General features: G+C 46.8%; 1 pseudogene; it reads right to left on the bottom strand.

The window, feature by feature from the left end:
* Window positions 1-1,033: 1,033 nt before the first annotated feature.
* Window positions 1,034-25,269, bottom strand: LOC149356506 (uncharacterized; annotated as a pseudogene).
* Window positions 25,270-27,229: the final 1,960 nt, after the last annotated feature.

Consider the following 27,229-nt stretch of genomic DNA (forward strand, 5'->3'; position numbering starts at 1 on the left):
TCTTCAGAGGCCTTCTTCAGATGCAGAGAGAACACAATGTGAAGCACAATCCCAGTTGTGCATGTGATAGAGAGAGGGGCTCTCTGTTTGACGGTGCGTGAAGAACATGCGACCAGCACTTGCACACACGCTTCCGGGAAATGAGGATGGTGGCGGAAGGTTGCACCTCCTCAAAGCTGGAGGAGAGCACACCTTACCTGTGCGTTAAAAGCAGCCAGGCTTAAAAGAAGCCCGACGACACCACAGCAAGAAACCAGTTTTCGTCACGCCTTCTGACGATAATGCACATCTCTTACACCGTTGCAAATCATCCAGCGATATGGAGGATGCGAGAAAATACTTCCTCAAAGCATCCTGAATCCTCAACAAACAGCTCAGTTTTGTCGAATCCACCCCTCTCGATTGTGACCTTCTGTACCATCTGTTACCTACCTACGGGGTGTTAGTGTGAAATGTCTTCCATGGCCCAATGTCGTGGCTCAATTTCTTGTAGTTGTGCTCCTTCTGTTTCAGTTTTCATTCGAACATAAAGCTGCAAAATCAGTCACGCACAATCAGCATCAAGTTGAAAACGTTCTTTAACAAATGACAATTTTTGTCTTCTATTCGGTCTGCCTCTCCCTGCAAACTAATCTCATTTGTTCTCCCCCTATTTCCTCTCATTTAACTCATGGCATTCTCTCGATATATCACCGAGTACCTCAATGGCTTTTAAATAAACAAGATACCTATCACCCAGCCCCCTGATGAAGCAGATGAATGGGTGGTATTCTTGTGCTCTAAGCAGGCCCAGCCTCAAGCTCAGACTGCCGTGAAATATATATTAAAAAAAACGTGCAACGCAACAAGGGCCCTTCCTGACGTTCTCTCAGCTTTTGCTCGTAGCAGGGCATGTGGCATAATAATGGGCAAATGTTTTCACTGCAGGCAGCCCTGGTCTTCTGGGGCATCCAGGGTGCACTTCCACCAGCCAGGTAAGTGTGCCGGCAGTTTTGCAGTTGCGTCTGGTTTTGCCAGTCCGTTGTCCGCGCTGTCATCGGATGCCTTTCTTGAGGTCCTCACGCACTTTCCAGAGCATGAGCTCCATGCAGGCTGCTGCGTCCTCCTGGCTGTCGTGACCGTCCACTGTCACTTGTTCCTTGCTTTTCTGGCCGCCCTGGCATGCCTGGCCTTTCACGCACAAAGTCCACTCCAGTTGCAGATTGAAGAAGAGGCCCGCCTCGTCAGCATTAAATAAGTCGTGCGGCGCGTACTCCAAAATCAGAGCCGGCAGCGTGTTCAGTCAATCGTCGACAGCTGACTCATCCACTTTTTTCTTTCACAAGAGATGACTCTGTGCACAAGTTCATGCCTCTCTTTAAATCGGTGCAGCCAACCTCCAGAAGCCTGGAAACTTTCGGTTCCAAGAGAAAGTGCGATGTTGTCAGCTTTTTCTCACAGTACCTTGCCGTCCACGTTGACACTGGCCGCTGTGACTTCGCGAAACCATGTCAGCAGGATCTCTTCCAGCTTAACATGCATCGCTGTCTTCTCCTGCTTCAAGTTGACACCGAAGTTCCGAGCTTCCTTCAAAATAACATCTCGCTGCCCAGCAATGGTGCAGAGCTTGAGTCAATGGTGCCAGCCCTCACTCTTTTGCCAGGTCCACACTTTTCTTCGCTGGGTTTTCATCGACCTTATTGAGTATATCAAGCTTCTCCTTAAAAGAAAGAGCCTTCCGCTTCCGCAACATGTCAACAGCGAACGCTTGCGCAGCTTGTATCTTTGTCAGGTTTGGGCAGGCCACGTTGCACTTGGCAAAACGCACGCGGCAGCGATGAACGAGGAAAATGGGCGCAGCCAGCGGCAGCGGCCTCCCGGCCAGCTCCCAGCAGCTGGAGAAACAACTTTTTCGATAGCCCAATGAGCTGCCAGCAAGTGGGTGCCATAGCCCTGTCGGGCACGTGACTCACCTAGACTCGTCGGGTTGCTACAGGCAATGCATTGTAGCGCGTGCCCATCAAGACCAGCGAAAGGGACGCGGGGGTCGAGAGTTCCAGCGGCAGCAGCCAGTACCCTCTCCCTCTCTCATGGGCTCGCTTGCGTGCGCAGGTGATTGGTTGCGCTTTCCAACCATTCGCGCCGGCTTGCAAAATTGTTCGTATATTCCCCCGAATCGTAAAGCATTCTCTACAATGTAGACCGTCCAAGACACTTTCGAAATTCGTATCATCTTGAAATTCGGATCGACCATAATCGTATCATCGAGATTCTACTGTACTTCCATTTTGTTACCTTCACATTTCCACCCTCAGCCCATGAAATGCCATACACTTGTCACCGTAAAAGCTAGTCAGCGTGGCATAAGATAAAAATAAGAAAACATTGAAAAAAAAACACAGTATTACCCTGGCCTTGCTTTCTTTGCAGTTTCTGCAGGACGTTTTTCATCCAGACTGAATCCGAAACATACTGCAGACAATGTTCTCTGCTGTGGGTGCTTTACTTCTGAGAAACTGTCGGAGCATGTCATCGAAGGGGCAGCAGGGTGACATCATTTTTCAGCCCTGCCATTTTTTTTATGCTGCAGAGTTTAATGGGCCGAAACAACACATGGGCTATGAGGGTCACCATAGCGAAGGGCTCAAGATTAATTCAGTCCGCGTGGGGTTCTTTAACCCGTACTGAAATTGTCCAGCACATGGGGACCGTTTATACTTCACCTCTACTGAAATGCGGCCGCTGCGGTTGGGATTTGACACAGCAACCTTGACATGAGCAGCCAAATGCAAAAACCACTTATCCATCTCGGTGGGTCCGTCGGCTCCTGCCGATAACTTTACCTGAACAGGTTGCTCAAATGCACTTTGTGCGGCCATGCCTTTGTGCTAAGCCGCCTTCTTTTATTGCGCTCACCCGTCAGTTCCTGAGGTGGCTTGCGGTAACGGTTCTTCTCGCTGCTGAAGCTGGTGCGCGCTGCGCGAGCACCGTGTAGCTGCATCTCGTGCGAGACCACCCGGTTGCCGGGTGGGGGAGGGTTGGGACTAGGGCTAGGTGCGGGGCCAGTGCTGGGTCCCGCGGAGGCAGTGTCAGCAGAAGACCCGCCATCCTCTTGGGCCTCCCTTCGCAGTCGCCTGAGCGTAGTCACGGCCACGTTGAGGTAGACGGTCTTGCTGGAGCTCCGGTCGTAGGTCTGCTTCTCCCCCGACAGTGCCTGCGACGCATAAGACATGTCAATAGCTGATTGCGACACATAAGACATGTCAGGAGCCACCTGCGACACATAAGACATGTCAGGAGCTGATTGCGACGCATAAGACATGTCAGGACCCGTCTGCGACACATAAGACAAGTCAGGAGCTGCCTGCGACGCATAAGACATGTCAGGAGCCGCCTGCGACACATAAGACAAGTCAGGAGCTGCCTGCGACGCATAAGACATGTCAGGAGCCGCCTGCGAAGCATAAGACATGTCAGGAGCCGCCTGCGACACATAAGACATGTCAGGAGCTGATTGCGATGCATAAGACATGTCAGGGGCCACAGTGCAAGCCATGTCACCGCTGCACAGACAGTGGACATTAAAGCGACTCTGATGACAATTTCAATATATTTTTGTCCTTAGTGAAATTCAACAGCACAGCTTTCTGCACCTCTGTTCGCACTTCTTCTACAGAAATAGACGCATTTATTGCTGACAGATTCACAGCTGTAGTCGTAATATTTGGCCCCATTCCAATAAAACTCATCACAGCGTACACTTAGGACTCCGTGATCCCTACTTGAACTGGCTAGCAGTGTTTGCCCTCAGTGATCCGCAGTGAAAAACCCCTAAACAGCACTGCATTTACGTTAAATTTGAGGTTCAGTTTTCCATGAAAGTGGCATTTTTGTCTCTAGAAAGCAGTAATAAATCAATACAAGACAGCCTCAATTTTGTCCTAAGGCCCTCTTCCACAGCAAAGCAATCCCTTCACAGAAAAGAGTAAAAGGGAATAGGAAAATTATGAATTCACACAATGTGCTTCGAAACACTCCGACGTAGGCACACTGGCAGCCGGTTACTAGCTCCCTGAAGAAGGAAAGCAACGAGAGAATTACAACAAGCTCATGCTAACGAACCAACTTAAGCTAAAATAAACAACACGCACTGCTATGAACGCTGGACCACATTATACAGCGGGAAGAACAAAAGCTATGTGCCGGCAACATAGCGTGATGGAGGGGTATTCTTGACCTGCGACATTTTGCCAGGAGATGCTGCCAAACTGTATGACATTTTAAACACAAGCACACCGACTCTGTGGAAAAATACGCATACTCGTAAACATACTCAGCCTCTTAAACATAGTCATGCAAACCTAATGCTTCTCGTAAGTGCGTGACACACCACAGAGGGTCCCCAAATTTTTCCGTACCCTGGCCAACCTATGCCGAATACTGCCGTGAACTGACAACAGTGACAACGGGAAAACAGTGCAAGAAATCATCACACGGAGAGGACAACAAGACAACCAAAAAAGCAGAAAAGGTAGCTCCATTATCAAACCGAAACATCCACAATCAAGCTGCAGCGAATTCATGGACATTGACACAAGGAAGTCCCAAGCACTTGACCCTCCTGACATGGGCTCCAGCCCACATGGGTCTGAAGGGTTATGAGGGAGCACATGAGCTAGCTCGAGGGCTCAGTTTCCGAGCAGCTTATCATCCCGCCTCCAACATGCCCGCCTTGTTCAGGAAGGACACCATAATCACTTCACGAGACCTGCTCTAACACTATCGTCTTTCTCGCCAACTCTCTCCAGGTCCGCAACCAAGAACTTACAAAGACAGAGGCCGTCATATGGCGCCAACTCCACACGGACAGCTTCCCCGATCCCAAAAGATTCCTAAATATGTTTCCTGAACGGTATATGCCGATGTGTAAACACTGCAATATCCCAGCAGACCTCCTTCATGTGGTCTGGACTTGTCCACGACAAAACGTGCCAACACCCACACAACATACCTGGGAGAATCGTCTACGCAGCTCTACCGCAGGCGACCAACGAGCGCTCATCGGTCTCGATGTAGAGGCTGCCAGATTCCAAGGAGTCCTGGCCGACCCCTAGATCTGGGCCTTCGGCCCCTTGACTGTTTTAATAAATGTTTACCAGCCAACAACCCCGCAAGGACCACAACCACTCCCAGCAAGACTAAAGCTATTATAGTTTGACAGGCAATGAGAGCCCCTTGCCCGGGTGAGAACGGCACAAGCAGACCGGGGACAGCATTGGACCGGCGCCCAACGCACCTTTTCGATGGCCTCGTCTTCGGTGCTGCAGCACTTGGCACATTCGTTCAGGAAGAGGTCGAGGTAGCGCTGCCGGACAACAGTGGGCGCTCGGCTGCATTACTCAACCGGGATGGTGGGTCGCTTGGACAGGACCTGTACAACACAAAAGTACCCTCTCAGGATATGAACACACACTTGTTTGTCTTTCAGCAAACCTTGACAGAAATCTTGAAAGCACAATTTGTTTCCCGGTCAGACCCTGAAATTACCACCCGAAATTTGCATCCTTAACAAGTTTATATACTGCCTCCATACATTGCATATATACCACATATATACAGCATATATACTGCATATATACTACATATACTGCATATATACTGCCTGCATACTTTGCATATATACTGCATATATACTGCTTATATACAGCATATATACTGCCTGCATATTTTGCATATATACTGCCTGCATACTTTGCACATATACTGCATATATACTGCCAGCATACTTTACACATATACTGCATATATACTGCCTGCATACTTTGCACATATACTGCATATATACAGCATACATACTGCCTGCATACTTTGCATATATACTGCATGTGCTGTATATATACTGCCTGCAAACTATATACTTTGCACCATCTCTCCGTTCATCTTCCCTTCCTCTTCAGTGCTCATTTCATGTGCTTGCACCGACAGCTCCCTCTGCATTGCTCTAGCGAGAGTTTTGACTTCAATCATCCCCTCTATCTCGCTTCTCTGTCCTCCGTTTCTCTGCAATGCCGTTTCCACAAAGAGAGATGGCGCCACTTGCCCAAAGAGGAGGAGGAGGAAGAAGAGGAAAGGCAGGGAGGTTAACCGGCTGCTCGGTTTGCTACCCTACATGGGGGGACAGGAGTGAGGGGATAAAACGTGAAAGAGAAAATGAGTAGAATAAAAGTGAAGTCATTCTGAAAAGTCAGTGTTCGTTGAAGTCACAGCCTATCGTGCATGCCAGAAGCTGGCGAGGAGCGAAGCAGTGGCTTGGAGGACTTCACCGCCGACGACCGCCGCGGCCAGTGGCCGAGAATCTTCGTTTCCATCAGTGGGCGGGTATCAAGAGACTCAAATGCAATTTTGAGGCACTGCGAAAGTACACTCACCACGGCTGGTACGTGTGCCACCCGCGGCTGGCCCTTGGGTTGGTTGGCCACCACGTGTGCTCCGGTCTTCGTCCCCTGGTGCAGTTGGGCCAGGGCGGAGCGGCGCGCCGCTGCCAGCAGGGGCGCATTGGCCACCGGGGCCACCCGGCCCTGAAACGTGGGGGACCTCTCGCTGGCATCTTGTTCTTTGAAGGAGAGCATATGCCACCTCATGGCAATGTCGGTTCGCAATGTTCGCTATCCTCCCCGTTTCTGCCCTATAGATGATTACCCGTAAGATAAAGTTTGGTATATACTTTCTTGCTTGAGGGATATCGGTAAACTGCCATTCATGATCTGAGAGAACCTGCCATATGTGCTTCACCCCATTCTTATTCTTCGAATTACATCCCTCTCGTGATTCGAAACTGCGGTCGCTACCAGCCCTAAGTAGACGATTCCCTAACCACTTCCAGCACCTCGCAACCAATTGTGAACTGCTGTTCCCATGCTAGACTGTTAAACATTACTTTGGTTTTCTGCACGTTGATTTTAAGACCAACCGTTCTGCTCTGCCTGTCTAACTCATTGATGATGCTTTGCAAGTCATCTCCTGAGTGACTTAGCAAGGCAATGTAATCAGTGAATCGCAGATAACCAAAGTATTCTCCGTCAACTGTTATCCCCAACTGTTCCCGATCTCAGCGCCGGAATTGTTCCTGTAAACAGGCGGTGAATAGCATTGGCAAGATTGTGTCTCCCTGCCTGACGCTCTCCCTTATTCAAATTTTATAGCTGCCTTTATGGAGGACTATGGCAGATGTCCGTTATAAATATCTTCCAGTACCAGTATGTGCTGATAATAACAATATCATCAGCTTGACGTGCTAGATTGTGTTCATTTGTGCCGCTGCCATGGCCCATCATTTCAGTTCAAATGTAAAAATGTCGGCACATGGCTGCGCACATCTCTCCAGTCCCAAATTCACTATGCAATATGCCACACAATCAACTTCCGTGACGTTTGTTGCACAACACATTCAACAAACTCATTACACGCATAGCTTAAATGCTCTTGACACCGTCCATGTACATAATCAGCTTCTCTGTGCGGTGAGAATTCCTGTACAATGCTAGCTGAGCCTTACTTCGGGAAAAATAGTTTGCAACAGCGCTGGCATTGTGTAGCCTGAGCAGATGTGCTTTCACCTTCTGTGGTCACACCTGTCAGGCATCCCACTGACATGTCTGCCCTTCATCAGATCCCCGACTCAAGGATGCTGGCGAAAAGGACCACTTCATCGCTCTAGATTCAGGCCGATGCAGGGACTACCTGCACCACTGGGTGGAACCTGGTCAATGCTATCGCTGCACATAAATTGTCCCACAGTTCGTTGGCCGGGGAAATGCTTGTAGTGCACGAACAGGTTGGGTGGTTTTGCCTTAGGGGGAAGGTGGCAAGGAGGCAAGGTGCATGCACAGTATACTGATCAAGGCAAAGTGGACTCGCTGGATGCCACACTAAATCACCCTGGTTAGAACCTGCATAAGTGAAGTTGCTTGATGACACCATGCGCATTTCATCGTAAAAGACTTCAATTCTTATGTTGGTGTCCCCACAAGGCACTCTGCCCAATTAATAAGTCATTGGCTTAATGAGACGAGGATGAAATAGCAATTACACGTGGATTTTTTGACAGGTGCACATGCAGTCATTACTCGAACCATGCAGATATTTGCCACCACAAAAAAACACAACTGCGAATATGCCTCCTGCATCAAAAAGCTTCCTGTTGTAAAGTATTGGTAGGCAAGCGCCGTTGGAGCGAAGTTGGCTTAGCCATAATAAAAGTCTCCCGATCCTAGCCTCAAAAAACCAATGACACTCCGTACAAACAAGCTTTCACCTTATGCCGTTGGCAGGGAAGCTGCATTGTAGTATATCACCACTTCTGTCTCCCAAGTTCAATGACTCTTGACAATCCAGTATCACATGCTGGCTATTACAGTTAACCTCGCACATATGTAAATAAGGTACTGAACCAATGAGGAAGTGGAATGATGAAAACGTCTGTCGTACAAGCATCCCCGTGTTTGGAACTAACTCAAATTTAAATAAGTATCAAACTTGAACTCTCTTTACTCCTTTTCAGTAAAACTCAGCCTTATAAACTCTTTTCAAAAAAAACTCAGCAGCACAAAGCATCAAGCAAAGCTATACTGAACACAGTACAATCTGATGGCTTCAAGATCTAGCCTGAACAGGTGTTGGCACTTGACAGCTAACTGAGCAGCCGATGAAAGCCCAGTCATCACTCCTCTGCTGGCAGAGGACTAGTGCGACATGGTACACGAGACAGCACGGGACCTTGAGCTAAAGCAAACAAACAAACAAGAAGGGACCGAGGACTCACCTGTCCTGACTGGTATCGCTGCTGCATCTGGGCAAAGCGGTTGTGCATTGCCTGCGGACACGTGCGCCAAGAGCCCTCGCGGTGCCGCCGATGGACGCTGCACATGCGGACACACACAGGCATTGTGGGACTGCACTGCCAGCTTGCCACTGGGCTAATTGGAGATAAGTTCTGTTGCAACACTATTAGGCAATGTTTTTACGGCGACAGCTGTTTTACGGAGCCCCCCCCCCCCGAACCAGGCTTCAGTGTAATCCGACGACACAGGTAGCATGATGCCAGAGCCACCGTGAAGATAGAACTAAGAAGGCGGCGGCAAAAATGATAGAGAACTAAAGGGAAGCAGATGATGGAAGCCAGATTTGAAGAGATACCATAGCTTTTGCCCAGCCTGATGCTAGAGCTTAAAGAAAAAAAAAAATCAGGGGACACTTTGGCTCTCTAAAGTGCTGCAAGGCGAAATCCTTTACCTGGCCACTGTTTGGCATTGACTGTGAGACTGTTTGTGCTGTACTACTGCTTTATTTTACCACACACTTTGACTACACATTACAACTACACACTCTGACTGCACACTTTGACTACTTCTTTGGTTTGGTTTGGTTTTATCGGGTTTAACGTCCCAAAGCGACTAAGGCTATGAGAGACGCCGTAGTGGAGGGCTCCGGAAATTTCGACCACCTGGGGTTCTTTAACGTGCACTGACATCGCACAGTACACGAGCCTCGAATTTCTCCTCCAAAGAAATTCAACCGCCGCGGCCGGGATCGAACCCGCGTCTTTCGGGACAGCAGCCGAGCACCATAGCCACTGAGCCACCGCGGCGGCACTACTTCTTTGGAATGACTCTCTCTCTGCTTCGATGAGTTCGGTTGTATCCATGGCTCCGTTCGCAGTAATGAAGTATGTAATGTGGTCACCCACAGACGCCTTACGCCTCCTGTCGGAGCGGACGACAACTATTTTTTTTTTTATTAGTTGTCGTCTGTTCCAAAAGGGGGCGTCAAGTATCCGTGGGTGACCTCATTACTTCGAATCCGCGCACACTGACGTCATTACCATTTCGACCAACCAAAAAGCGTGACACCTCTGCTGACAACCTTCTGTCAACAACGATGGGGCATTTAAGGCTTCCGCTTTAAAGGAGATGGTGGGAGCCAGAGTTGGCGCAACGTCAGAACCTTTGCACAGCCTAGCTATGAGGAGCAGGTGGGCTCACCACATACATGCGCCAGTTGTAGCTCTCCTAATGCTATGGCCAACGAAGCAGCTCTCGTGCTCAAGAACGTAAATGTCGTCATCGCCACAAAGGAGCCCCTGGTGCGTGCAAAAACAACGAAAAAAAAGGAAAGCAGTTGCAAAATACAGCGCATCTTTACTGCACACACTTAGAAAAGTGCTCGTCTCATATTATTGTAGTTTTCACTCTTTCCAGCATGCCCTTTAATAAAAAAAAAAGCTCCCTTCGAATTGGCATTAAAATGCTTTGAGCTTTTGCTAACAGATGGCATCACAGTGTTTTGCCTTTAGTGGTTGTAGTGGTAGCAACAGTCCAATAAAACACGGTACCGTAGCAGCTTTGGGTGCGAAAACTGAAATGGACACTGCGCTATACTACAGCTATATATATATATATATATATATATATATAGCTATACAGCTCCCAGTTATATATCCTCCCATTTAGATCATTCTTTAAAGGTTCAAGAATACCAGTGCCATATAAATGTCTTTAAAAACTCATTTTTTCCCAGAACGGTGCATGATTGGAATAAATTACCAGAAGAAGTTGTCTTAGCCCCGCAATCTTCTTCTGAAAATGACCTGTCGCGACTTTTGCTGCGTTACCTTTTTTACATCTTTCTTGCTTTCATGATTCTTTTGTTATCAGTTTGCTCAGTATTGGAATGTGTTGTATTTTTACTGTTTTTTTACGCAGTGTCATCTGCATGACAATGTATGCTTTGCAACTATATCCCCCCTACAAAAATGCCCTCAACAGGTGCTCTAGGTACCTGAATAAATAAATAAGTCTAACCACGGTCACTGTTTAGGTCATCACTCTCGCCGCCGTGCAACAGCTATCGCACTCATTGATCACGGTTTCCAGCATCGAGACAAATAAAAATAGCAACAACCACTAATAAACACATTTCCAGCAATAATCGTCCATAGTAATCACAACAAAACCGTTGCAGAATTGAGGCACCTTGCACGCAGAGTTTTCCATTCCGGCGAAAAGAAAATGACTCATTAAAATAAAGTTGTCGATTCATTTAAGCCTAAGTTCAGAAGCTCGCACAGCTGCCCGACACCCGAACGTCCCATTGGCCTCACCCGAGCTAGTTATGGGTTGTGGGCGACACGCTTCGTGGCTGGCACAGCAGGCTCCACCGTCGACTCTGCAGCTCGTTTCAGCTGCACCCGCTCCTGCGCGCAAAGGAAGAGGGCGTCTGGGTGACCATCATGCACGGTGTTTAACCGCCTGGATCATTACAGCTGTGCAGCCAATCAACACACAGTTCCACGCATAGGCTGCAAGAGAGATTTGTAGTGCCTTTTTGATCGCAAAAAGGGGCAAATGGATGAGTGCAGTGGCAGATAAAGCGCTCAGTTCTCCTTATCTGTTATGTACAAATAACTTTGTTATCACGAATGCAACAAAAACAATTTCGATTGCTCCCATGCGTACATACGCTCCTATATACTGAGTGTTTCAGCGAACCCTTTCAAAAATTTTCTGAAATAGGCAGTTTGGGGTAAAAATATGTCTTATGCGCCACAGTATTACCAGTGTTGGCGTACACCAGAAAACCGGTGAATCGTCTTAGGTAGTAAGCTGGTTAGCTAATTTTTAATAATTAACTTTCCAACTAGTAGAATCAGGCGCCTAGGTGTAATTAGAGATTTGTAGCCGGTCGTTAGCAATAGCCATATCAGTTTCAATAACTACTCACTGGAGCCAAAAACCACTCTGAACGTACCAAGAGATTAACATTTAATTTAAATTCTACAAAAGCAATCCTCTTTTTGGCGCAGAAATTTTTGCCAAATGCAGCTCACAAGCAGGCAACGCAAACAAAAGTACTGTTTTATAAGCAACATTTGTTGCTCACTCCACTCGTACCAACAATTACTGCTGTTAACAACGCTTACCGTTGAAACGCAAACACATTTAAGTTTCTAATGAGCTAAACTTGTTTTCCTATCATAAGCGAGAGAACTACAGCAAATGCCCAAACATTGTGCAAAATGGCCAGTGTTCGTGTAAGCGTGGGACCCTCGCCATAATGCATAAGCTGGTTATTTGGGACATATTTTCGCTCCCCTTTTGAGCTAAAATCACTGAGAGTTGGCTACACTCGCAGGAAATCGCCACTGGGATATTGGAAGCGTGATTATGAGCCTGCAAAATGAGAAGCTGGGACACTCAAAACCGACGAAGGTCTCTTTCATAGGCACAGCACAGCAGTGAGACTTCTTCTATAGTAACGAATATAGCACACATTCTTCGCTCTTCAGCTTTCATGGTAACAATGATTTCTTGATACCAAAAGCAGCACTTCCAAAGCACTGTCATGACAGCATGCAGTATTCGATGGAGTAGACTCAGTCAATCATTGAGCAAGTCAAACAGGTCCTCAGCACCAAGAACAGTCGCTAGCGGCCCAGCTGTTCTCATTCTGATGGTGTAGCATCAAAGGAATCACATGACTTTCATGACACCGTTTCTGCTAGAACTTACAAAGATAAAACGCCCAATGTTCTTGAGCAAGCAGTAAGCCTGCACTGGTTTCGCCCCTGAATAAGGTGTCATGTTAGATACTGTATCCCCCATTCTCTCACTGCACCTCGCTTCATTGCACCTCGAGTTTTCCAGTAACAGAGCTAGAAAACTTCTCCCATATGTGGTGGCTTGGTGGTTTGCGAGGTTAACATCCCGAAGCTGCATGTGGGCTGTGAGGAACACCACAGTGGAGGGCTCCAGGTTGATTCCAGCCACCTGGTGCTTGCTAAAACGTGCCAACAGAGCACAGCACCCGTGTTTTTTTTTTTTTTTCATTTCGTCTCCACTGAAATGCAGCAGCCGTGGCCTTGATTTGGTCCCACAACCTTGGGCCCAGCAGCCAAATGCCACGCCACTGAGTCACGACCATGGGACTTGTCCCCGGTGTGGCCGAGCTCTATTCAATGCAGATGACCCCCGATCTTTACTTCCCACAAAAACTTCGCTTGCCACACTCGCAGCACCACTCTTTCAAACTATACAATGAAATAGTTTTTCGAGCTCAAGCCCCTCGTCCAGTGTTGAAGAAAGAAAATGGGCCAAAAGTTTCACACGGGACTAGTTCAGCTAAACAAAACAGGGCACATGACACAATACAAATGTGCAATAAAATGCCTGATTCATCGGCTTCTCTGCTGACAAAATGAAGCCGATCAAAAGAATCTCATCATCATCATCATCAGCCTGACTACGCCTACTGCAGGGCAAAGGCCTCTCCAATGCCTCTTTAATTAACCCTGTCATTTGCCAGTTGCAGCCACCGCATCCCCGCAAATTTTTAATCTCATCCGCCCAGCTAATCTTCTGCCGCCCCCTGCTACGCTTGCGCTCTCTCGGAATCCACTCCGTTACCCTTAAGGACCAGCGGTTATCTTGCCTTTGCATCACATGCCCTGCCGAAGCCCATTTCTGCCTCATTTTCTGCCGCCCCCTGCTACGCTTGCGCTCTCTTGGAATCCACTCCGTTACCCTTAAGGACCAGCGGTTATCCTGCCTTCTCATTACATGCCCTGCCTATTTTTTCCTCTTGATTTCGACCAGGATGTCATTAACCCGCGTTTGTTCCACAATAGCATACCTGAGTTGGCAACACTGGAGCAACGCTGGGCTGGGCAGCCTCGTTGAATATCCGCAGGCACTCCGCCACCGGGTCCTCTTATTCCTCATCCTCCGAGTCGAGCTCCCACTCGAGCTCAAACGAGGGTGCCTCCCTCCCGGCCTCCCCTTTCTGGCCGTTGCTCTTTTTACCTCCGTCCGAGCCCTGCCCTGGCTGGAGGAGCCATCTGACGAGGATTCCGACTCGCTGGCTGTGCGCTTCGCTCCGTCGGCCTCCTCCACTTTGGCTTCCTTCTTGTGCGGCGAACTGCTGCTGTTCCTCCGGCCAGATGACCGTTTGGTAGATCTGTGTGACTAGATTCGGAACCGGACTCTTTTTTTCTTCTCGGAGCACGAACGCTCGGACGAGGTCTTCTTTGATGAACGGCTCGATGATGAAACCTCTGATGTGTGTTTTGATGATGAGTGTTTCGAAGATCAGTGCTTTGAGGGTGAATGCTTTGAAGATGACTGCTTTGAGGATGAGTGGTTGGAAGATGAATGTGTAGAAGATGAGGGCTTTGAAGAAGAGTGATTTGAAGATGAGTGCTTCGATGAAGAGTGCTTTGAAGAAGAGTGATTAGAAGACGAGTGTTTATAAGAAGAGTGATTTGACGAGTGTTTCGATGAAGAATGCCGAGAGGGTAACCGTTCTGATGAGGAATGCCTTGATGAAGAATGCTTTGACGACGAGTGCTTCGATGATGTATGCTTTGTTGTAGACGACTCCTTAGACGACGGCTTTGATGCTTCCTTGGGCAAGGAATTTTCTGGAGAATCCTTAGGTGAGGAATCCTTAGACAAGGAATCCTTTGTAGGAGACTCTTTAGATGAACCTATAGATGAAGACACCTTTGATGAAGGCTCATCAGAAGAAGACTCCTTGGTTGAGGAATCCTCAGGTAACCTTTCACATGGGCACTCTTTAGATGGAGAGTCCTTAGATGAGGTATCTTTGGACAAGGAGTCCTTGGAAGAGGAATCCTTAAGAGATCCTTTAGATGAGTGTTCCTCAGAGGACTCCTTGGAGGATTCCTTGGAGGACACCTAGGAGGATTCCTTTGATGACCCTTTGGACGACGACTCCTTGGAAGTTCCCTTGGACGATTTCTTGGCAGAGGACTCCTTTGATGATGATGACTCTTTAGAGGAAGCTACCTTGGACGAGTGCTTCGATGATGAATGCTTAGATGATGAGGTTTTGCTGGATGAGCTCTTCGACGATGAACGCTTGGAGGATTAGTGCTTACTTGACGATAGCCCCTTGTCGGTTGATGCCCCTGAGAGATTCTGTTCGCAGAGCTCCTTCTTTTTCGGTGGCTGTTCATTATCACCATTAGCCACCTTCTCATCTACTTCTTCCGCAACGCTTGCCTTTTCCTGGTTTTCCTTCTCCTCCTCGACAGGCTCTGCTGGTGCCTTGTCTTCTACGCGCTTGGTAGCAGGAGCAGCCGCTTCCGCTTCGGAGGCAGGCTTCGCCGCGGCTGCGTCCGAGCGACGGGACGCCTGTCCTTGGGGCCGTCAATGGCATCAACTTCTTCTTGTACCATGTCTGTGTTCTCATCATCAGCTTCGGCGCTGCCATTTGCCACGCTGCCCCCATCGTCTGGCGATTTGCTATCCGGCTCGACTGGCTCCGCTGGCTTGACCGGCTCAGCTGGAAAATAAAGGAAACATATGAAACACGAAAGCACCACAAACACGTAATAACACTATTCAACTGGGGGCACTGAACAAAATCATCATCTCGCAATGCACTGCATTCGCTATGAAACGATTAGGTACCAAGTTTCAAAATAAAATTATGGTCATATATCACTATGAGGTGCAGCTAGTTCTCCCCAAAAAAACACTTTAAATGACAGCCCGACCTCCCAGTCCAAGTCTCCTATCTTTTGGACAAAAGATTGATTCTCGCTCTCATTTAACAGGGACTGAAGAGGTTTTGAAGAAATATATACAAATGAAAATTTCTTGCTAAAGGACCCTGTCATTGGTATTTCCATGAATTTTGTTTCACACAGCCAACTTCGAGAATGAAAATATACTATGTTTGCATTGTTACACTTCTTGCTTTTGCTGCATTCTTCTAGAACATACCAGCCTAGCTATGCTGTCATTCCAGCACTATTCGCAGAGAAATAACAATGCCAACAAGAAACTGTGTTCAGTACACTGCTGTATGATAAGCATTAACGGGGGATGCGGGGCTAGAGGGTAAACTTTTTGAACCGCTGCACCGATTTTGATGCAACTTTAAGGGATGATGTACACTTTTGTCATCAGAAAATAAAACCAACATTTCAATATTGTATCCCAAAATGAGAAAAAAGCTGTTCACATCATAACAAGGCAGTGAGTGCGTAAGCTTCGGAAAACTTGTAATTTGTTCACCTTTTTTCCATAGATAGCCCCAAAAAAGCTCCTCGTACAGGGTAAAGGGAAGGGAATGTTAATCTGTGTCCACGTTTTCTGAAAATCACGCCACTCAAAAGCAACTTTGATTTTCTTGCTGTCACTGCATTTTAAAATGTGACTTTTCTAAACATAACTTTCTTCACACATTTCAGCATGATAGGTGCTTTATCTTGTTCCCCGTAATATTTTACTCAGAAAGCACACTGGGAAATAAGCTCTGGCTCTGCAGCCCAAAAGCGACAGCTTTCCTCGATGTGCATTATACCCACTACGCGACTTGAGGAAAATGACTTCAGAGATTTGGGAAGCTGTAATTTTGCATCTCGGGCATTTCTTCCAAATCAAAAGTCCTTGCTGCACAAGTAGGAGTTTCTTCGTTGATGCAACACCATTGACTAGCAGCTCCTTGCAGTATTTGTCCGTTATTTTTCTGTTTTTGAATTGAGCAGTGAACCTGAGGGTGCTCAGGAAGTAAGCCTAACATATAAAGGAGCGGTGAAGGCTGCAATAAAACCAACTTTTTATGAAGACTGAAAACCCATAATTGGCGTCAAAAGTCGCCCGAGGCATTTATGCTAACAACTCAGATTCATTTTTGCCCCCCAATTACTGCATGCAAGGCCAAGAGTCTACCATTGTTACTTGCATTTTCAATTCGGTTCTCCTGCAGCCTTGACAAAATGCCTGAACAGGCCAGAAAGGGCAAATATTTGACAAACGATTACGATAGCCAGTAATGCAAGATTTGAGCGCAGCTTTTCACACGTCACCTGCCACCACTGGAAGGTGGCGTGTTATGCCGCTAGCTCCCCTCCGGGATCTTGCCGTGACAGCCACCTTCCAGGTGGCGCTTCACTCTATTACTAGGACAACCGGTTACGCCAACAATGCCGACGCGGAATGCAGAAACGGGCGCCTAACACCTGCGCTCCAAAACAAACTACAACATGCCTGTTCGCCACTACGCTGCACACTGCCAGCGCCATTTCTGGGCACTGCCGCAGACACTTAGCGCAAAACCTTTATCTAAAGAACTTCATTTTGAACACTTCCACTGCTGAGATCACAACCAAACCAGGCAGATGCGTTCTTTATTAACTTATGAACTTTGTACAATCAAAACCCAAAAATGAATTTGGGGGGGGGGGGTTGTTCAGAATGGTATTTTTTGCTCCACATACCCCTTTAGTGCCAAAGAGTCGTCGCCTGCTTCGCTGTATGAATGGTGAAAAATTCTCCAATGATTATCACGAGAAATCTGACCAGCTAACTGAAAAGTCATAACTGGTAACTCCAAAAACGAAGCGCATGCAGAAAATTGTGATTGCATCAAGACTTAGCAACCGCATTCAGAACAAAGGCAAGGGGTAAACGAAGCGAAAGTTAGCAAGGTCAAGAGTCTTCTGAAAAAATAGTGTTCAAACTGCAGCAGAAACAAAAAAAAATGCAAGCCAAAGAAGGTGCCTGACGCGGAAAGTACACAAGTGGTATATCTCAAAGCTGCACGTACGCTGCGACGGACGGCACAGCGAAGGGCTCCACACTAAGTTTGACCACGTGGTCTTTTTTTAACATGCAGATACACCAGACAGCACACAAGCATATTTGAATTCTGACACTGAGGTGATATGCAAACAAGCCACTGCTGCGACCAGGACTCGATCCCATGGCCTTCGGCTCCGCAGTCGAATGCCAAAGCCCCTATGCTACACAGGACATATATTGGCGAGAAAAAGAAAGAAGAAACGTGCCCTGCCCGCACTGTCGGTTGAAACAACGGGCTTAGCTGCAGGGGACAGAGATAACAGACACGTCTGGCCTCACCTTTCGGCACGGTGTTCGCCTGGTTCAACTGGGGTGCCACACGCACGGGAAGAGGCCGCCGTTTCCGCAGCTCAGACAGAGGTGTGGGCCGGTACTGGGGAACGCTCTGTGCCGGGATGTAGCGCCTGGGCCGGGGCTCCGGTGGCCGTGGTGCCACGGGCGTCGGCATATACCTGCACCATGCAACATGATTAAATGTCAACTACGCTGAAGAGGCAATGATAGCACAACAAACAAAAGGGAAACTCTCAAGCTTGTTACAGCGTCAGCCATTAAGATGAAGATTCCTGGGCAAAGCACATTTGCCATCGTAGTCGTAGTCAGAAAACACCCATGCAGCCATGTGTCACTGGAAAGGGGGGTGGGGCGTGAGTGATGATGCGACCGCCCCGTCTATATAACCTAAGCCTCGCGTCTAGCACAAACTTTCCCGAAAGAAACAGAGCGAAGGTTCCCTGAAAAGGAATGTCTGTGTTCGTAGTCATTTCGCATCTACGCAGATGAGCGTCACCATAGGAAGGAGGGCCCACACAGGCATCCCACACAGGCATCCCACATGGGCTGCATCATTCTGTTCGTCATGACCATCGCATGTCAGCTAATGCTTATTTTCTGCACTAACTATTGCATAGTTGCCATTCAATTGTGGCAATGGCTACAAACAGCCCAACAATCAATTTTTTTCCAATAACAAAATTCCATCAAGTCTTCCTCGACGTCCGATGGAACAAGGTTACTTGAGGAGTGCCCGTAAAAGGATAACTGGACGGGCTACCGTGATACAAACCTGAACTGACACCCATGGGTGGGAGGTGGATACTGTGGCTGTAGTGCACTCACCCATACGAGGACACCTGAGCGATGTCCTGCTGAACTCGACGCAGGGCAGCATCAACACACTGCAGCAGCTCACTGCGTTAGTCCGCTCCGTCCTCGATGGGGTTTGGGAGGAGACCGAAGAGGGGCTCTCCTGAGCAAAAGAGCACACATACAAGTCTCTTTCAGATGCTGGTTACCTACTAAGAGCAAACATTTTTTTTTTACATTTAGACAGTCTGTGCATGCTTCAGAGGATCTGTTTACCTACTCTTGCAATATAAGACACCAAATCTTAATTTTCCAAAAGCATGCGCAAACATTTATACAAAGCCCCAAATGGTTAGAAGTTGCAATAGTGAAACACCATTACATGCAAAAATGATGTAATGGTGTGGTGTATAGTGACTGTGCGGCTGTTGTGCGATGATACCAGAGTCTTCATTAAACATCATTCTAAAGTCACCACCTTTCTGCGTCTCTTCTTTGTCTTCATTCTAGTGCGCTGCACTGTTTCCAGTCAACTTATCGACCAAGCACTTGAGGAATAGTAAGATCTTGTTTATGATGATGGTGGACATGATGTAAGAAACCCAGAATACAATGACATTATTACGGGCTACCAATAAATGTCCACATGAATGTATCAAGAGACGTTTTACCAAGCTGACCATTTCAAAAACTTTATTTACAGGTTTTGGTAGCTGGCATAAAAAAGCACCCCAACAGATCATTCAATGAGTAACAAATTCATCTGAAACAAAGGAATCACAGCAAGTTATAGGGCACTCTTAGAAAAGGCGGCGGGTTTGCTGAGTACGCAATCCGGTACATGGTTCCTCAAAAAGAAAAAAATGTATTTTGCATGAACCACCCCTGGCTCCAACCCTTGAAACCATCTCCAATTAGACACTAAGGTGTTCCCTCGATAGCCCCTACACTAACGGAGAATGATTGCAAACAATACTTCCTATGAAGAACAAATAATGAGTGTGGCTAAGGGAAGCACAGGAATGTTCACCCTATTCAGGTCCAGTTTAGAGAAAGGAAAGAGAGCAGAGGAAGGGTGCGATAAACACAAATGGCGACTATCTATAAGTAGCCTTTCAGACCTGTCACCTTCAAATACCAAAGCGGAAGTTTGTGTAGCTTTCCATGCCGATGACTAACGAGGCCTGGGTAACTAGACATTTGCCGCAAAGAATGGACAAGCCACTGGGAGAAAACAAAAGATAGGGAAGTAATTAATCCGGACCTGCCACATATTCCACAACTCTTCCCTGTTCACAGTTTTTAATGCAAAAGCTTTAGAGGCCACAGCACGGAAAAAACCCAGCATTGTGGTCCGTCATAAAATTTACTGATTGGTCACGCCAGGGTGAAAAAAGAACAATAGGGTGAAAAGGGTGAAGAGAGAAGGGAGAAGAATAGGGTGAAAAAAGAGCGCAACCGCGGTGGCTCAGTGGCTATGGTGCTCGGCTGCTGACCCGAAAGACGCGGGTTCGATCCCGGCCGCGGCGGCTGGAATTTCTTTGGAGGAGAAATTCTAGAGGCCCGTGTACTGTGCGATGTCAGTGCACGTTAAAGAACCGCAGGTGGTCGAAATTTCCGGAGCCCTTCACTACGGCGTCTCTCATAGCCTCAGTCGCTTTGGGACGTTAAACCCCATAAACTAAACTAAACTAAACTAAACTAGTTATGACAACATCAGGTCACATGACGCACCATATACGACGCGTCCTAGCCTGTCCCCCGCCCCTTCGCCGCCTTCCCCCTCTCTTTACCCGCATCGCTGCAAACAGCCCCATCATAAAAGAAAACGGTGTTGTGGTCATAAAATTCACCAATTCAAATGGTACCACACTCCCCACGCATAACGTAATTAAGTGTCCCCCACAGATTTTGCGCCTTTCTCATACATTCGTAAAAGCACCATGTTTTACATTCAGAGTTTTTTGTGCATTCTATCCCATAATAAGCTACCAGCCGGCATTTGAATCATACATGATCGTGACGCATTTACAAGTAATTTGAATCTTTTTCTAAACAACTTTTAACAAGTTGCAATTTAAATTTTCCTTTAAGCTTGCTTTGCTACGCATTTCTCAGACTGTACGCCAAAATTCTGCAAGTATTTTCATTTAATTGCTACGTCTACTATGCAATCTTTCATAGCATCTGAAAGAGTATTCCAGCTATTTGGGTAGATAAGTGATTAAATCTATGCAAAGAGCAAAGGTCCTTTGTTTTGTGCTTTGTATTTTTCAAAACAGTGGTAATGAAAATGAAGTACAACCTTTTTATTCGATAACTCGGAAAACATCAAGCTTTTCTAAAAACTGTTCCAGAATTTCTCATCAGGCTATTGTACCGAATAATTAAAAAGGCTACTAACACTGAGGATGTTTCGTCTGCCAACTATACAACTATGCCTAGGACTATACACAATTATTAAAAATAGGCTTTTTGAGTTAGAGCACTTTTGCGGCATAGTAATGTCAGCAGTGTAGTACATCAGAATACAGTTAAGACGTGCTTACTAGCAGGCTGGTGAACTAATACTGAATAGTTAACTTTTAACTATTGCCGTTAGGCTCCTTAATTATTGAGAGGCGTGTAGCCCACCGTAATTAATATCCATTTCAATTTTTATAATTTCGAAAACACGCATTGTGGCCCAACAAATTTTGGCTATTTCGATGAGTTAAGTGCACTGGAGAGGCTCCTTTACCTGCAAGCATCTCTAGAGCACACATATTTTGGCGCGACATAGCCAAATTTATTGGGCCACAGCGCCGAGGTGAAGCGCATTTTCAAAATTCGAAAAACTGATATGGAAATTACTTATGATGGGCTACATGCCTCTGAATAATTGAGGAGGCTAACAGTAACAGTTAACTCTGCAGTTGCTTTGCCTGCAAGCTTTTCGAAAGCGCTTACATTGTGGTGCAATGTAGCCAAATTTGCTTAGTTTTTTTCACACCAAAGTCTCAACTTCCTGTACCTTGATGCATCTTTGATCTCTGCTGTGGTGACAGTTTCATCAATGAAAGCCTAACCCACACAAATTAGTGGGTTCATTCTCACAATTAAGGATTTGATTTTATGATGTTTTGATGCTCGACAGCATATCAGCAACAACAGCTCAATGAAATTAGTGCTCCGTAGTCACAGTGTTTATAGGCCTCAAAGCCTTATTGCTAAACCAGCATGACAACATATGATTAGCCTAACGATGCAATTAGTGCATGTGCTTATACTCCACCTGTATGTATACCTTCCAACACTTGTTGCACGCCCTCTAGAAATCCTTATTTACATTATTTACACCACCCATCCCTTCGCAGTGATTTGTATCAGTCACCTGATACTATCTTTCAACGCCGTGATCATTCTTTCAAAGTTAAACGCATAAACTGTCATTCATCATCTTAGGCCAATTCATTCATTCCCCGTACTATCACTGAATGGAATAGTTTGCCAGCAGTAATCGCCACAGAAACTGGCAATAAAAAATTCAAAGAGCTTCTTCGCTGTGACGGAAATGTGTAAATGTTTGCTGTTTTTGTTAGTGTTCATTTTTTCTTTTTGTGATGCCTTATGTTTTAATTAACATTTTTTGTTACACTTATTTGTCAAAATGTATCGCGATTACTTATGATTGTACGCCCCTCTATGTAATACCTTCTTCTGGAGGGCCTTTAGGGGTAACTTGAATAAATTTATTGCCTCGCTAATTTCAATGTGTTTACTGTATTTGTTTGTGCTTGCGATTTATATCTGTGTTATACTTTTGTGACCCGTTACGACCATTAGTTCCCCCCCGTCCCCCCTTACGTAATGCCCCAATGAAGCCTTTAAGGGAAAATAAATGATGATGATGATCATGATGATAATAAAAAGCAACATATAACAAAAACGGCAGCTCCAGTACCTCCAATCTCAGTGCCCTGCCAGAATTTAAACGGCCATTCCACTGCTGGAGAAAAGTAAAAAAGAAACGCTGGCACATTCTGGCACGTCCTGACCACAAGAGGTTGCTACATGTACACCTAAATCTGGAGGGCTGTCAAGTGGTTCTTGAGTTTACATATGTAAGTTCCAGAAAGTGAATATGATCAGCGGTTAGAATGTAACATTTTGTTTTCTGGCACCACGAGATCACTGTTCACAGTGTTCACATTTATTTGTTTGTTTATTTATTTATTCATTTATTTCATTGCCCTCACGGCCCGAGGGCATTGCAGAGGATAATGGGTTACAATACGGAAGGTGGAACACAAAATACAGCAGTAAATTTATTTATATATATCATCATCATCATCATCGGCCTGACTACTCCCACTGCACAGCAAAGGCCTCTCCCATGTCTCTCCAATTAACCCTGTTCTTTGCTAGTTGCGGCCACCGTATCCGCGCAGACTCCTTATTCTCATCCGCCCAACTAACTTTCTGCCGCCCCCTGCTATGTTTGCCTTCTCTTGGAATCCACTCCGTTACCCTTAAGGAAGCTGGTAACACTAAGCACGATGACATCTGTGTAATTTCATATTATCGAGCGCTCAAGGTAAGTATTTTATCTATTAAGTACTGTGTCAGCGCAGTTGAGTTTTGTTTTTTTATTTACCACATTGACGGCGACGACTTTCCACTCCATTCCCACTTGCCGGGCTGTATAACCTGCCTGTGAAGACGCTTTTGTGTCGACCTCGGCGATTGTTTTAGAAGAACTTATGAAAATAATAGTTGTATGCATAGGTCATTGGTTATCCTTTAAGAACAAGTGACGATACTACCTAGACTGTGCTTCCTAACTTCCTTCTGCTCGCAACTGTAAAAGTGACAGAGGTGTAGTGAAGGTGTGCTACCGAGCATTTCCCCTCGTCGTATCCTCCACAAAGGGAGAGAGTTCAAAGCGTCGTGCATTAACAAAACCGACTATCTGTATTCAAGAGAGACGACCCGTTCAAGTGCCTTCAATCTATGGCGATTACCTTTTTTTAGTTTAGCTGTAACAGACACCCATGATCGCGGCCTATGCCTTCCCGGCCGTTTTTCGGACCCTTTCTCTGGATGAGTATCGAGGCTATCTTTGTCGTCTCTTACATTTTCCCTCATGTAAAGAGGCTTCAGACGAACCAGCCAAGGATACAGAAAAACCGTCTGGGTATGTTATAAATGCAGTGACCGCCTACGACGTCGACCGATAAAGTCTTGGCTTGAATCTCGCTCTCCGACATCAATACTCTCGCGTGACGCAAAAATCTAAATAGCCTCGTTCGACTGCCATCCGTGAGTTCGCATGGGGGTGAACAGCAGAACGTCGCCTCCGCCTTCGCGGCCAAAGCAATGGTCTGTGCAGTCACTGGAGGGTTTACAAACTACACAACACTTGATGTCCTCCTGTCGATACCTCTCCAGTGTGTCCAGTGAGTGTATTACGCTCGGCCGATGCTGCGGAGAGCTCGATCTCCATATTGCAACTGCGGAGTGCACATCGTTCACTTCAATACCTAGTGCAGTTCTTGAATATGACAAACATAGCTGCCCTCATCTAGCATCTTCTCTCTTCTTTTCCTTAATTAAGGAAACGTAACGCAGTTCGGCCTTCCTGGGTTCCCGCCTTTAGCCCAGCTCTCTAATGTAACACCTAGTTGCTCTGTTTCGTGCCTCGTGCCCTCTTACACAAACTTAACGCCGACTCGTCTTCTCTAATCGAATCGCCGCAATCTTACACGCGTTTCCATCAGTTTCCCTAAACCGGCAAACCGATCAGGGATTCATAGGCCATCTGGATAATTTATTTGATGAAATAAGTGCAGTTCAGTGGCAGTGGCAAATGAATTCTTTGGCAGCGATAGTCATGCGTGGCGACATCATTATGTTGATGAACTTGCCCACCAGCCAGCGCTGATCACACGTCCTATGCTGAGGGTATCATGCTGTAATTCATTTTCTGATGTCCTGTGCAACTGCTGAAAATTATTTCCCTTTCGGCACAATTTTCTCAGCCGTGTCGAAATTTAAAACTGTTTGCGTGTGGCGGTGGTTCCTAAATAATTTCAGTACCATTCTTAGCACAAGCGAAACGATGACGAGGAGGAAGAACAAGAAAACGAATTGCTCGTGCGCTTGCGTTCTGCTTTTTTGTATCCACTATGCACCCTGGCCAATCCCCCGCCGTGGGTATGTTCCATTCAGCCTGAGGACATCATCATCATCATCATCCTCCTAGAACGACTGATTATTCGAAAGGGCGCACTTCGGGGAAGATTATTTCTTTTGCGAAGAGCGGCCATGGACTCTTCGTCTGTCAAGGACGCTCAGAATCTACCTTCGCTCGCTACGTCTGCCGCAACGCCGCAGCTCGTGACTCCAGTGCACTGCCGAACAAGGACTGGGCTCCAGCCGCGGGAACTGGGGCCACAATGCAGCCTCTCCGATGTTCTCACTTGGGCAGCTACTCACCATCCAGCGCAGCCAGGGCCTCTACATCTTTCTGTGACGCCGGGTAAGGAAGCCATTGCATTCGCGCTCCGTGCCAACAAGGTTGCATGCACCGGAGAGCATCAAGCCTGGCTGAGCCGTCACCCGTCCTCCCAGCCACTACCATGGGGCGTTGATATCGAAGGCCACTGTGGTCAGTTTTCAGAACAAACAACAGCATCGAGAATTAACGAGATTTACGCCGCCGTGGCGGTCCAGCGATTTTAGCGTTCAAATGCAGATGTTAAGGTTTTGGGAGCGACTCCGCCAGCAATCCCGGATCGATGGGAGTAAATGTAAAAATGCTCGCGCGCTCTGCGATTAGGGGGGAAATTAAAGAGCCCCAAGCTAGAGGAAATTAATCCAGATCCTTTACAGGAGCGTCCTCCATAACTGCATATATGTCGCTTCGGAGCATTCGACGCCAATATTTCCATTTTATCTCTCAGGGTGGGTAGTGTTGAAGTTGCAACATTTATTAATGCGGAAGCATTTCTTGCCTCATGATTGCCGTGTACAGGACATGTCATCAGAGTCTGTCATCAGAGCTTGTCGCCTCAAGTGAACTCATTCGAAAAACGATATTCAATGGCATTAGGGTGTGAACCAATCTCCACTGTGTCCGTGGCGGGCACGCAACGTGTATGCCAGAAAGGGTCGTTGGTTCCAGCCTATTAGAGGGACACGAAGTGAACCCGTTATGCTGTGTACGACGGTAAAGTGTGCCGGTGATATGTACTGATGTTAGACAAAGATGACTTGCCAAAAATTTTCTGACGTCATCCAAGGGCCATGTGATAAGTGTCACGTGACAACGATGACTTATAAAAAGGGGCTGATGTTCAAACGCAAATGCTTTCACATTTCTCCAGTGCAGCAGACTGCAGTGCTCTCCAATTTTTCTATCATGAGTTACGAACTTAAACACCCCAACAATGTGTTGCCAAGTGTGCATTGCCAGTGCATGCTTTTCAATTCTAGTGGTCAAAAGACGTATACTTTGTCACATACGTAGCCCCTCGAGTCAGGTTAATGGCTTTATGAGGTTGTGACTTTTGTCTTTGTCTTCATAAAGTACTGCTATGTTCTGCTTTATCCCTTTGCGCAGGTACTGACCAAGCCTCAATCGGCGTGTGCCATTCTAACTGTCTATCATGCGCTGCACCCGTCGCTGCGACTGCAACCATAGCTCTTCTGATGCGAGCAGTGCCTGGCCCAGCCATCGCTGGCATGGCTACCATGAATGCGGGGAGGGTTGTACTTGCTCGGCGGCCCCACGACACAGCCCTTCTACTAGGTTGATTATCCGGATCTGGCACCTGCGCCATCATGCGGTAAGCATCTTGCACCGCGTCGCCTAAGGCGTGCCTTGCACTAATGAGCTCCAGTACCACGTCCGGGATTGAGGGGCACTTGGAAGTGAACACACGTTTCAGTAGCCTTGACTATGTCGCTAAATTTCCACTTCAGACATGCCCTTTCGCTTGCATCCAGGACTTATTGGATGATAAAATAGCCTGCCGGAGAAAGGAAAATCTCCGCAAAACATAGTTTTTTGTTCTTTTTCTTATTTCTCTATTTTCTTCGCACTGTCTTCATTTGTAAAACGTTGGCAGTTCAACTCGCCCAGCCAACACTCTTGCTGAATCCCCCGCTTGCCCAAATTTCAGAATTCGTATCTTGTCTTTCGGTGTATACCGATAGTTTCAAAAGTAACATATTCGGTTTGTTCCTGTCTCCTGCTCTATTCGGAGGGTGCTAATGCCGCAGAGTATCTTCAGTTGTTATTTCACCTGTGCTTTTCCAAAACAAGCAGATCTCCAAAATGAATATTACCCAGGTGAAAGTGGGAATGAGTGTGCGTGCTCGTAGAAGGTGTGCTGTGTTTGCAGTGAAGGTATTCGCTTAGATCAGGTCGAGAAATTGGTTGGCTATACTTCCTTTTCGGTTTAATTAATTCAGGAATTTTGGAATTACTCGTACGATCTCTGCTCTTATGACAA

This window comes from Amblyomma mixtum, chromosome 3 (assembly GCF_055824585.1).
Source record: "Amblyomma mixtum isolate Tamu chromosome 3, ASM5582458v1, whole genome shotgun sequence".
Classification (NCBI taxonomy): domain Eukaryota; kingdom Metazoa; phylum Arthropoda; class Arachnida; order Ixodida; family Ixodidae; genus Amblyomma; species Amblyomma mixtum.